The 10,000-nt window shown below is 33.4% G+C and overlaps 1 non-coding gene across 1 annotated transcript in view; it reads right to left on the reverse strand.

The window, feature by feature from the left end:
• Positions 1-6,415: 6,415 nt before the first annotated feature.
• The window catches only part of LOC119562724, a 3,971-nt gene continuing 386 nt past the window's right edge, over positions 6,416-10,000 (reverse strand). The window contains exon 1 of the ribosomal RNA XR_005221988.1: positions 6,416-10,000. This exon is cut by the window's right edge and continues 386 nt beyond it. This is a non-coding gene — a ribosomal RNA (large subunit ribosomal RNA).

Below are 10,000 nucleotides of genomic sequence, written 5' to 3' on the forward strand. Positions count from 1 at the left end.
TGATGTTAAAAACACAATATTTTTTTTCGTAATACGTAATAATTTTCTTTATATTTGCATATTTCATTCTAAAATATCTTTTTTGTTCGACATACGTCATTATTGTATCCACACATGTACAATTTTTGTTTAACCAATATAAAATATTGAATTAAATCATTTGTATTTTGATGATAAATTTAAAATTTATCTGTATATATTCATATAAGACTCTTTGGTAATATATAATATAAAACCGAGCGCATATATGATATGTACGTTAGAAAAAATAATATATATATATATTATTTTCTTTTAATATAGGGACACCTCTTTTAATTTATCCCCGCAGGGAATTATCACATAACTCAGTATGTGATAATGGCAGACCAATATACATATATATCAAGATTATCAATACAAAATATATATCATTATTAGCCTGCCTCAATTGTAATTATTTATTTGGATTAACGATAAAGTTCGGAAACAATTTGTTATTCTATGTATAATAGAAACCTTGGCCTTTGTTTCAACATTATTATCTTTGGGCTTAAAATATTAACCGTGGAGCCAAGTCTCATATTCATAAATGAATAAAGAAACAAATTTGACGGATTAATATCTTCTCTACCGACAGACAGTATTTTGTCACGTCAATAGTAGATGGCCGGCCCATTGACCATCCTATAGTAGTTTTTGGACCCAATATCTTTAATTCGGGTATTTTCAATTGTCTTTGCCAATCAACCGTTTGGTACTCTCTCATATAATAAGAGAATACACATATAATTCCATTATATGGATATATCTTCATTATTTTATTTGCTACATCACCCTATAATAGTTTTTGAACCCGTCAACTTCAATTCGGGTATTTTCAATTGTCTTTGCCAACCATTTATATGGTATTCTCTATTATAATAAGAGAATACTAGTGTATATCCATTATATGGATATATCATCTTCATATTATTTGCTACACCACCCTATAGTAGTTTTTGAACCCATCATCTGCAATTCGGGTATTTTCAATTGTCTTTGCCAACCAACTATACGGTATTCTCTCTTATAATAAGAGAATACAAGTATATTTTCATTATATGGATATAATGCCATTTATTTTTCAATATCCATATAATTCATTTAGTTTTGTATGTACAAAACAAGTTTTCTTTATAGTATTGACAAAATCATATGTTTACGCATAACATAAGTTTTGACCAATACGAGGAGGGGCCCGCCAACGACCACCTCCCTATAGTAGTTTTTTACCCCACGCACTACTGCGTGCCTGTTTACAGTACTAGTGCCAGCTATCACTAGGTTTATATATCATGTTTCAGTGATATATGGGTAAATTCTACCATTTATTCTTATGTATATGGCATTTCTATGCCATATTTATACAATCCATTCATATCTTAATGTATATTTATTATATTATACATTATTATGCCTTATAGGTATTATACCTATAAGCCATATCCATACGATTCATTCACTAGTGCCGCCCCTCACTAGGTTTATAATTGTTATATCATTGATATACAATTTATTTCTATATATATGGCATTTATATGCCATATCCATACAATGCATTCACATTTCAATGTATATTTACTTGTTATACATTATTATGCCTTATAGGTATTATACCTATAAGCCATATCCATACGATTCACTTATATAAATATATGTATATTTTTCTATACATAATTTTTTTTTACTTTTGTATGGATTTCTATGCATATCCATAGTTTATATGGATATGCTTGGCGTTCTATATAGTATTGACAAATTCATATGCATAACATAAGTTTTGACCAATACGAGGAGGGGCCCGCCAACGACCACCTCCCTATAGTAGTTTTTTACCCCACGCACTATTGCGTGCCTGTTTACAGTACTAGTGCCAGCTATCACTAGGTTTATATATCGTGTTTCAGTGATATATGGGTAAATTCTACCATTTATTCTTATGTATATGGCATTTCTATGCCATATTTATACAATCCATTCATATCTTAATGTATATTTATTATATTATACATTATTATGCCTTATAGGTATTATACCTATAAGCCATATCCATACGATTCATTCACTAGTGCCGCCCCTCACTAGGTTTATAATTGTTATATCATTGATATACAATTTATTTCTATATATATGGCATTTATATGCCATATCCATACAATGCATTCACATTTCAATGTATATTTACTTGTTATACATTATTATGCCTTATAGGTATTATACCTATAAGCCATATCCATACGATTCACTTATATAAATATATGTATATTTTTTCTATACATAATTTTTTTTTACTTTTGTATGGATTTCTATGCATATCCATAGTTTATATGGATATGCTTGGCGTTCTATATAGTATTGACAAATTCATATGCATAACATAAGTTTTGACCAATACGAGGAGGGGCCCGCCAACGACCACCTCCCTATAGTAGTTTTTTACCCCACGCACTATTGCGTGCCTGTTTACAGTACTAGTGCCAGCTATCACTAGGTTTATATATCGTGTTTCAGTGATATATGGGTAAATTCTACCATTTATTCTTATGTATATGGCATTTCTATGCCATATTTATACAATCCATTCATATCTTAATGTATATTTATTATATTATACATTATTATGCCTTATAGGTATTATACCTATAAGCCATATCCATACGATTCATTCACTAGTGCCGCCCCTCACTAGGTTTATAATTGTTATATCATTGATATACAATTTATTTCTATATATATGGCATTTATATGCCATATCCATACAATGCATTCACATTTCAATGTATATTTACTTGTTATACATTATTATGCCTTATAGGTATTATACCTATAAGCCATATCCATACGATTCACTTATATAAATATATGTATATTTTTCTATACATAATTTTTTTTTACTTTTGTATGGTTTTCTATGCATATCCATAGTTTATATGGATATGCTTGGCGTTCTATATAGTATTGACAAATTCATATGCATAACATAAGTTTTGACCAATACGAGGAGGGGCCCGCCAACGACCACCTCCCTATAGTAGTTTTTTACCCCACGCACTATTGCGTGCCTGTTTACAGTACTAGTGCCAGCTATCACTAGGTTTATATATCGTGTTTCAGTGATATATGGGTAAATTCTACCATTTATTCTTATGTATATGGCATTTCTATGCCATATTTATACAATCCATTCATATCTTAATGTATATTTATTATATTATACATTATTATGCCTTATAGGTATTATACCTATAAGCCATATCCATACGATTCATTCACTAGTGCCGCCCCTCACTAGGTTTATAATTGTTATATCATTGATATACAATTTATTTCTATATATATGGCATTTATATGCCATATCCATACAATGCATTCACATTTCAATGTATATTTACTTGTTATACATTATTATGCCTTATAGGTATTATACCTATAAGCCATATCCATACGATTCACTTATATAAATATATGTATATTTTTCTATACATAATTTTTTTTTACTTTTGTATGGTTTTCTATGCATATCCATAGTTTATATGGATATGCTTGGCGTTCTATATAGTATTGACAAATTCATATGCATAACATAAGTTTTGACCAATACGAGGAGGGGCCCGCCAACGACCACCTCCCTATAGTAGTTTTTTACCCCACGCACTATTGCGTGCCTGTTTACAGTACTAGTGCCAGCTATCACTAGGTTTATATATCGTGTTTCAGTGATATATGGGTAAATTCTACCATTTATTCTTATGTATATGGCATTTCTATGCCATATTTATACAATCCATTCATATCTTAATGTATATTTATTATATTATACATTATTATGCCTTATAGGTATTATACCTATAAGCCATATCCATACGATTCATTCACTAGTGCCGCCCCTCACTAGGTTTATAATTGTTATATCATTGATATACAATTTATTTCTATATATATGGCATTTATATGCCATATCCATACAATGCATTCACATTTCAATGTATATTTACTTGTTATACATTATTATGCCTTATAGGTATTATACCTATAAGCCATATCCATACGATTCACTTATATAAATATATGTATATTTTTCTATACATAATTTTTTTTTACTTTTGTATGGATTTCTATGCATATCCATAGTTTATATGGATATGCTTGGCGTTCTATATAGTATTGACAAATTCATATGCATAACATAAGTTTTGACCAATACGAGGAGGGGCCCGCCAACGACCACCTCCCTATAGTAGTTTTTTACCCCACGCACTATTGCGTGCCTGTTTACAGTACTAGTGCCAGCTATCACTAGGTTTATATATCGTGTTTCAGTGATATATGGGTAAATTCTACCATTTATTCTTATGTATATGGCATTTCTATGCCATATTTATACAATCCATTCATATCTTAATGTATATTTATTATATTATACATTATTATGCCTTATAGGTATTATACCTATAAGCCATATCCATACGATTCATTCACTAGTGCCGCCCCTCACTAGGTTTATAATTGTTATATCATTGATATACAATTTATTTCTATATATATGGCATTTATATGCCATATCCATACAATGCATTCACATTTCAATGTATATTTACTTGTTATACATTATTATGCCTTATAGGTATTATACCTATAAGCCATATCCATACGATTCACTTATATAAATATATGTATATTTTTCTATACATAATTTTTTTTTACTTTTGTATGGATTTCTATGCATATCCATAGTTTATATGGATATGCTTGGCGTTCTATATAGTATTGACAAATTCATATGCATAACATAAGTTTTGACCAATACGAGGAGGGGCCCGCCAACGACCACCTCCCTATAGTAGTTTTTTACCCCACGCACTATTGCGTGCATGTTTACAGTACTAGTGCCAGCTATCATTAGGTTTATATATCGTGTTTCAGTGATATATGGGTAAATTCTACCATTTATTCTTATGTATGTATATGGCATTTCTATGCCATATTTATATAATTCATTCATATCTTAATTTATATTTATTATATTATACATTATTATGCCTTATAGGTATTATACCTATAAGCCATATCCATACGATTCATATACTAGTGCAGCCCCTCACTAGGTTTATATATCTCATTTTAATTATATATTGGTAAATTCTATTATTTATTCTTGTGTATATGGCACTTATATGCCGCCATATCTATAAAAATGCATTTATATTTCAATGTATATTTTCTATATTATACATTATTATGCCTTAAAAAGTTATTATACCTACCATAAGGCGATATCCATACGATTCATTTATATAAAAGATATATGTATAATTTTCTATACATAATTTTTTTTTATGAATATATGGGTTTCCTAAGCATATCCATATAATACATTTAGTTTTATATGGATTAGATTGGTCTTCTTTATTGTATTGCCAAACTCATATTGATAAAATAAGTTTTGAACAATAAGAGGATCAGCCGCCAACCAACCAACCACTGCTACCATTGGAGGAACATATACTTACTTTTTATATGTCCTCTTACTTGAATGGTCCTCTCTTTACTTGAAAATTTCATTACCATAGGAATCTATTTATACATGGAATATGATTTCCACTACTTTTTCGCGTCACTAATAATTAATATGACGATACAGACTTGCTACCATAACATAAGTCTTGAACAATAATAGGAGCAGCCGCCAACCAACCACCAACCAACCAACCACTGCTACCATTGATAGTAATTTTATATGTCCTCTTTAGTTGAATTTCAATACCATAGGAATATTTATACATGGAATATGTTTTGCCACTACTTTTTCGCGTCACTAATAATATGACGATACAGTCTTGCTACCATAACATAAGTTTTGAACAATAAGAGGAGCAGACACACCAACCAACCAACCGCGCTGCTACCATTATATATACTTATATTTATATAAGTCCTCTTTACTTGAATGGCCTCTTTACTTGAATTTCAATACCATAGGAATATTTATTTATACATGGAATATGTTTTGCCACTACTTTTTCGCGTCACTAATAATATGACGATATAGACTTGCTACCATAACATAAGTTTTGAACAATAAGAGGAGCAGACACCAACCAACCAACCGCTGCTACCATTGAATGAACCATATATACAAACTTTTATATATGTCCTCTTTACTTGAATTTTAATACCATAGGAATATTTATACATGGAATATGTTTGCCACTTTATCATCGCGTCACTAATAAGATGACGATACATTTTGTTTGTTCAATATTTACTTATATATTGATGTTTCCAATTTAGGTCTTTTATATTTCTTCTTCCCTACCTTACACACCACAAACAAAGTGGCGTGCGATGCTGCAAGCAAGCATAATGATTATGCCCGCTTGCAACATCTTTATTATCGAATCATCAAGCAAAGGATAAGCTTCAGTGGATCGCAGTATGGCAGCTGCTCAACCACTTACAACACCTTGCCTGTTACAAAAGTCGTTTACAATTGATTCTAGGCTTTGTCATTGTATTAAATAATGCTTTTATATGTAACTAGCGCGGCATCAGGTGATCAAAGATCCTCCCAATTTACTATGTTACAAATTACATTGGCATCACATCCATTGTCGTTTATAAAGTAAATTATAAACTTTAAATGGTTTAGAAGCCATACAATGCAAATTGCCCCTTATTTATCATTGCAGTCCAGCACGGATACGACCTTAGAGGCGTTCAGGCATAATCCAACGGACGTAGCGTCATACCACTGTTCGCTCGAACAAGTATTGTGCCATTGGTCCGTACCTGCGGTTCCTCTCGTACTACGCAGGAATGCTGTCGCAACAACGTTTTGTCATTAGTAGGGTAAAACTAACCTGTCTCACGACGGTCTAAACCCAGCTCACGTTCCCTTGCATGGGTGAACAATCCAACGCTTGGTGAATTTTGCTTCACAATGATAGGAAGAGCCGACATCGAAGGATCAAAAAGCGACGTCGCTATGAACGCTTGGCCGCCACAAGCCAGTTATCCCTATGGTAACTTTTCTGACACCTCTTGTTAAAAACTCTTTAAACCAAAAGGATCGATAGGCCGAGCTTTTGCTGTCCCTGTGTGTACTGAACACCGAGATCAAGTCAGCATTTGCCCTTTTGCTCTATGTGTGGTTTCTGTCCGCACTGAGCTGGCCTTGGGACACCTCCGTTATTATTTGAGAGATGTACCGCCCCAGTCAAACTCCCTACCTGGCAATGTCCTTGAATTGGATCATACCTGAGTAATTGGAGTTATACCAAATTTTCAAATCAAAAATACATAAATGCACCGTTTTATTAAAGAATTTGTTTGCGATTATATAACAAACTCGTGATACTTTGATCAAGAAGCTTGCATCAAAACCCAATACCATAAGATATAATAAATATATCCGTATAATGGCTAGGAAATGATACACGTTCCATTTAATCAAGTAAGTAAGGAAACAATAAGAGTAGTGGTATTTCATTGGCGATACCAAACCGAAGTCTAATATCTCCCACTTATTCTACACCTCTTATGTCTCCTTACACTGCCAGATTAGAGTCAAGCTCAAAAGGGTCTTCTTTCCCCGCTAATTATTCCAAGCCCGTTCCCTTGGCTGTGGTTTCGCTAGATAGTAGATAGGGACAGTAGGAATCTCGTTAATCCATTCATGCGCGTCACTAATTAGATGACGAGGCATTTGGCTACCTTAAGAGAGTCATAGTTACTCCCGCCGTTGACCCGCGCTTACTTGAATTTCTTCACTTTGACATTCAGAGCACTGGGCAGAAAATCACATTGTGTCAACACCCGCTAGGGCCATCACAATGCTTTGTTTTAATTAGACAGTCGGATTCCCCAAGTCCGTGCCAGTTCTGAATTGATTGTTAATTGATAATCGTTATAATTAATAAGAACTAATTGGTTTAACCCAATTAGTATTCTTAAAAATTTTAGCAAGAAAGTTCCACAATTGGCTACGTAACTAAACTATCCGGGGAACAAGTGACCAACATAAATGCCAGACACTCTATTTACCCAGAACGAGCACATAAACCATGTTATTGTTTCCCAATCAAGCCCGACTATCTCAATCTTCAGAGCCAATCCTTATCCCGAAGTTACGGATCTAATTTGCCGACTTCCCTTACCTACATTATTCTATCGACTAGAGACTCTTCACCTTGGAGACCAGCTGCGGATATTGGTACGGCCTGTTGAGAAGTTTGCGTGTCCCCACCATAAATTTTCAAGGTCCGAGGAGAAAATATCGACACAACAGTATATGTCATGCTCTTCTAGCCCATCTACCATATCTCTCTGCGAAAGACTTCCATGGTAGTACGGCTATAAACAGAAAAGAAAACTCTTCCGATATCTCTCGACGGCTTCTTTATGGTCGTTCCTGTTGCCAGGATGAGCACGAGGCCCATATTTAATAACAAACGGATACTCAACAGGTTACGGAATTGGAACCGTATTCCCTTTCGTTCAAAATTATTCAAGTATATTAATTAGCTTGATTTATATAATATAATTATATTTGTATGGCATTTGTGTTTTACTTGAAAATTTTCGGCTTTCGCCTTGAACTTAGGACCGACTAACTCGTGATCAACCACTGTTCACACGAAACCCTTCTCCACTTCAGTCCTCCAAGGTCTCATTCGATTATTTGCTACTACCACCAAGATCTGTACCAATGGCAGCTCCATGCAGGCTTACGCCAAACACTTCTACGCATACCATTGTACCTTCCTACTCACTAAAGTTTCAAAATTTATATCACAAGTAATATAAATCATCTACTTTAGCGGTAATGTATAGGTATACAACTTAAGCGCCATCCATTTTAAGGGCTAGTTGCTTCGGCAGGTGAGTTGTTACACACTCCTTAGCGGATTTCGACTTCCATGATCACCGTCCTGCTGTTTTAAGCAACCAACGCCTTTCATGGTATCTGCATGAGTTGTTAATTTGGGCACCGTAACATTACGTTTGGTTCATCCCACAGCGCCAGTTCTGCTTACCAAAAGTGGCCCACTGGGCACATTATATCATAACCTTGAACTTCATATCAAGAAAGTTAAGGTTCTTACCCATTTAAAGTTTGAGAATAGGTTAAGATCGTTTCGACCCTAAGGCCTCTAATCATTCGCTTTACCAGATAAGATTATTTTATATAACATTAAAATGCACCAGCTATCCTGAGGGAAACTTCGGAAGGAACCAGCTACTAGATGGTTCGATTGGTCTTTCGCCCCTATACTCAATTCTGACAATCGATTTGCACGTCAGAACTGTTTCGGTCTTCCATCAGGGTTTCCCCTGACTTCAACCTGATCAAGTATAGTTCACCATCTTTCGGGTCACAGCATATATGCTCAAGGTACGTTCCAGTTAGAGGCATAAATAATATAAATATCATTATACATAACTATATAGAACGCCCCGGGATTGTGTTAATTAGCTATAAATAGTTAAAAAACTAATCCCATTATTAGTCAAGTTAATTACGCTATTAGGTTTATATCCCAATAACTTGCACATATGTTAGACTCCTTGGTCCGTGTTTCAAGACGGGTCCCGAAGGTATCCTGAATCTTTCGCATTGTTAATCATACAAGTGCATATAATAAACACAAAAATCAATGATAATTATGCCATTATATAATTCCGAAAAATTAACGCACTGTATTCATATAAATCTATCAGCACTTTATCAAATTAATAACATTTATTCTGTGTTAAAATGCAAGCAAATTAATTTGAATAAACTATAAGTTATATTTTATGATAAATTTTGTATGCTAATAGATTACAATGTCCTTATATGGAAAAAATGCACACTATTATCATAATATTGTTTAAATATTACAATTTTAATGATGAATTTTCCATAACGGATATTCAGGTTCATCGGGCTTAACCTCTAAGCAGTTTCACGTACTGTTTAACTCTCTATTCAGAGTTC

Source organism: Drosophila subpulchrella, unplaced genomic scaffold (genome assembly GCF_014743375.2).
Source record: "Drosophila subpulchrella strain 33 F10 #4 breed RU33 unplaced genomic scaffold, RU_Dsub_v1.1 Primary Assembly Seq89, whole genome shotgun sequence".
Taxonomy (NCBI): domain Eukaryota; kingdom Metazoa; phylum Arthropoda; class Insecta; order Diptera; family Drosophilidae; genus Drosophila; species Drosophila subpulchrella.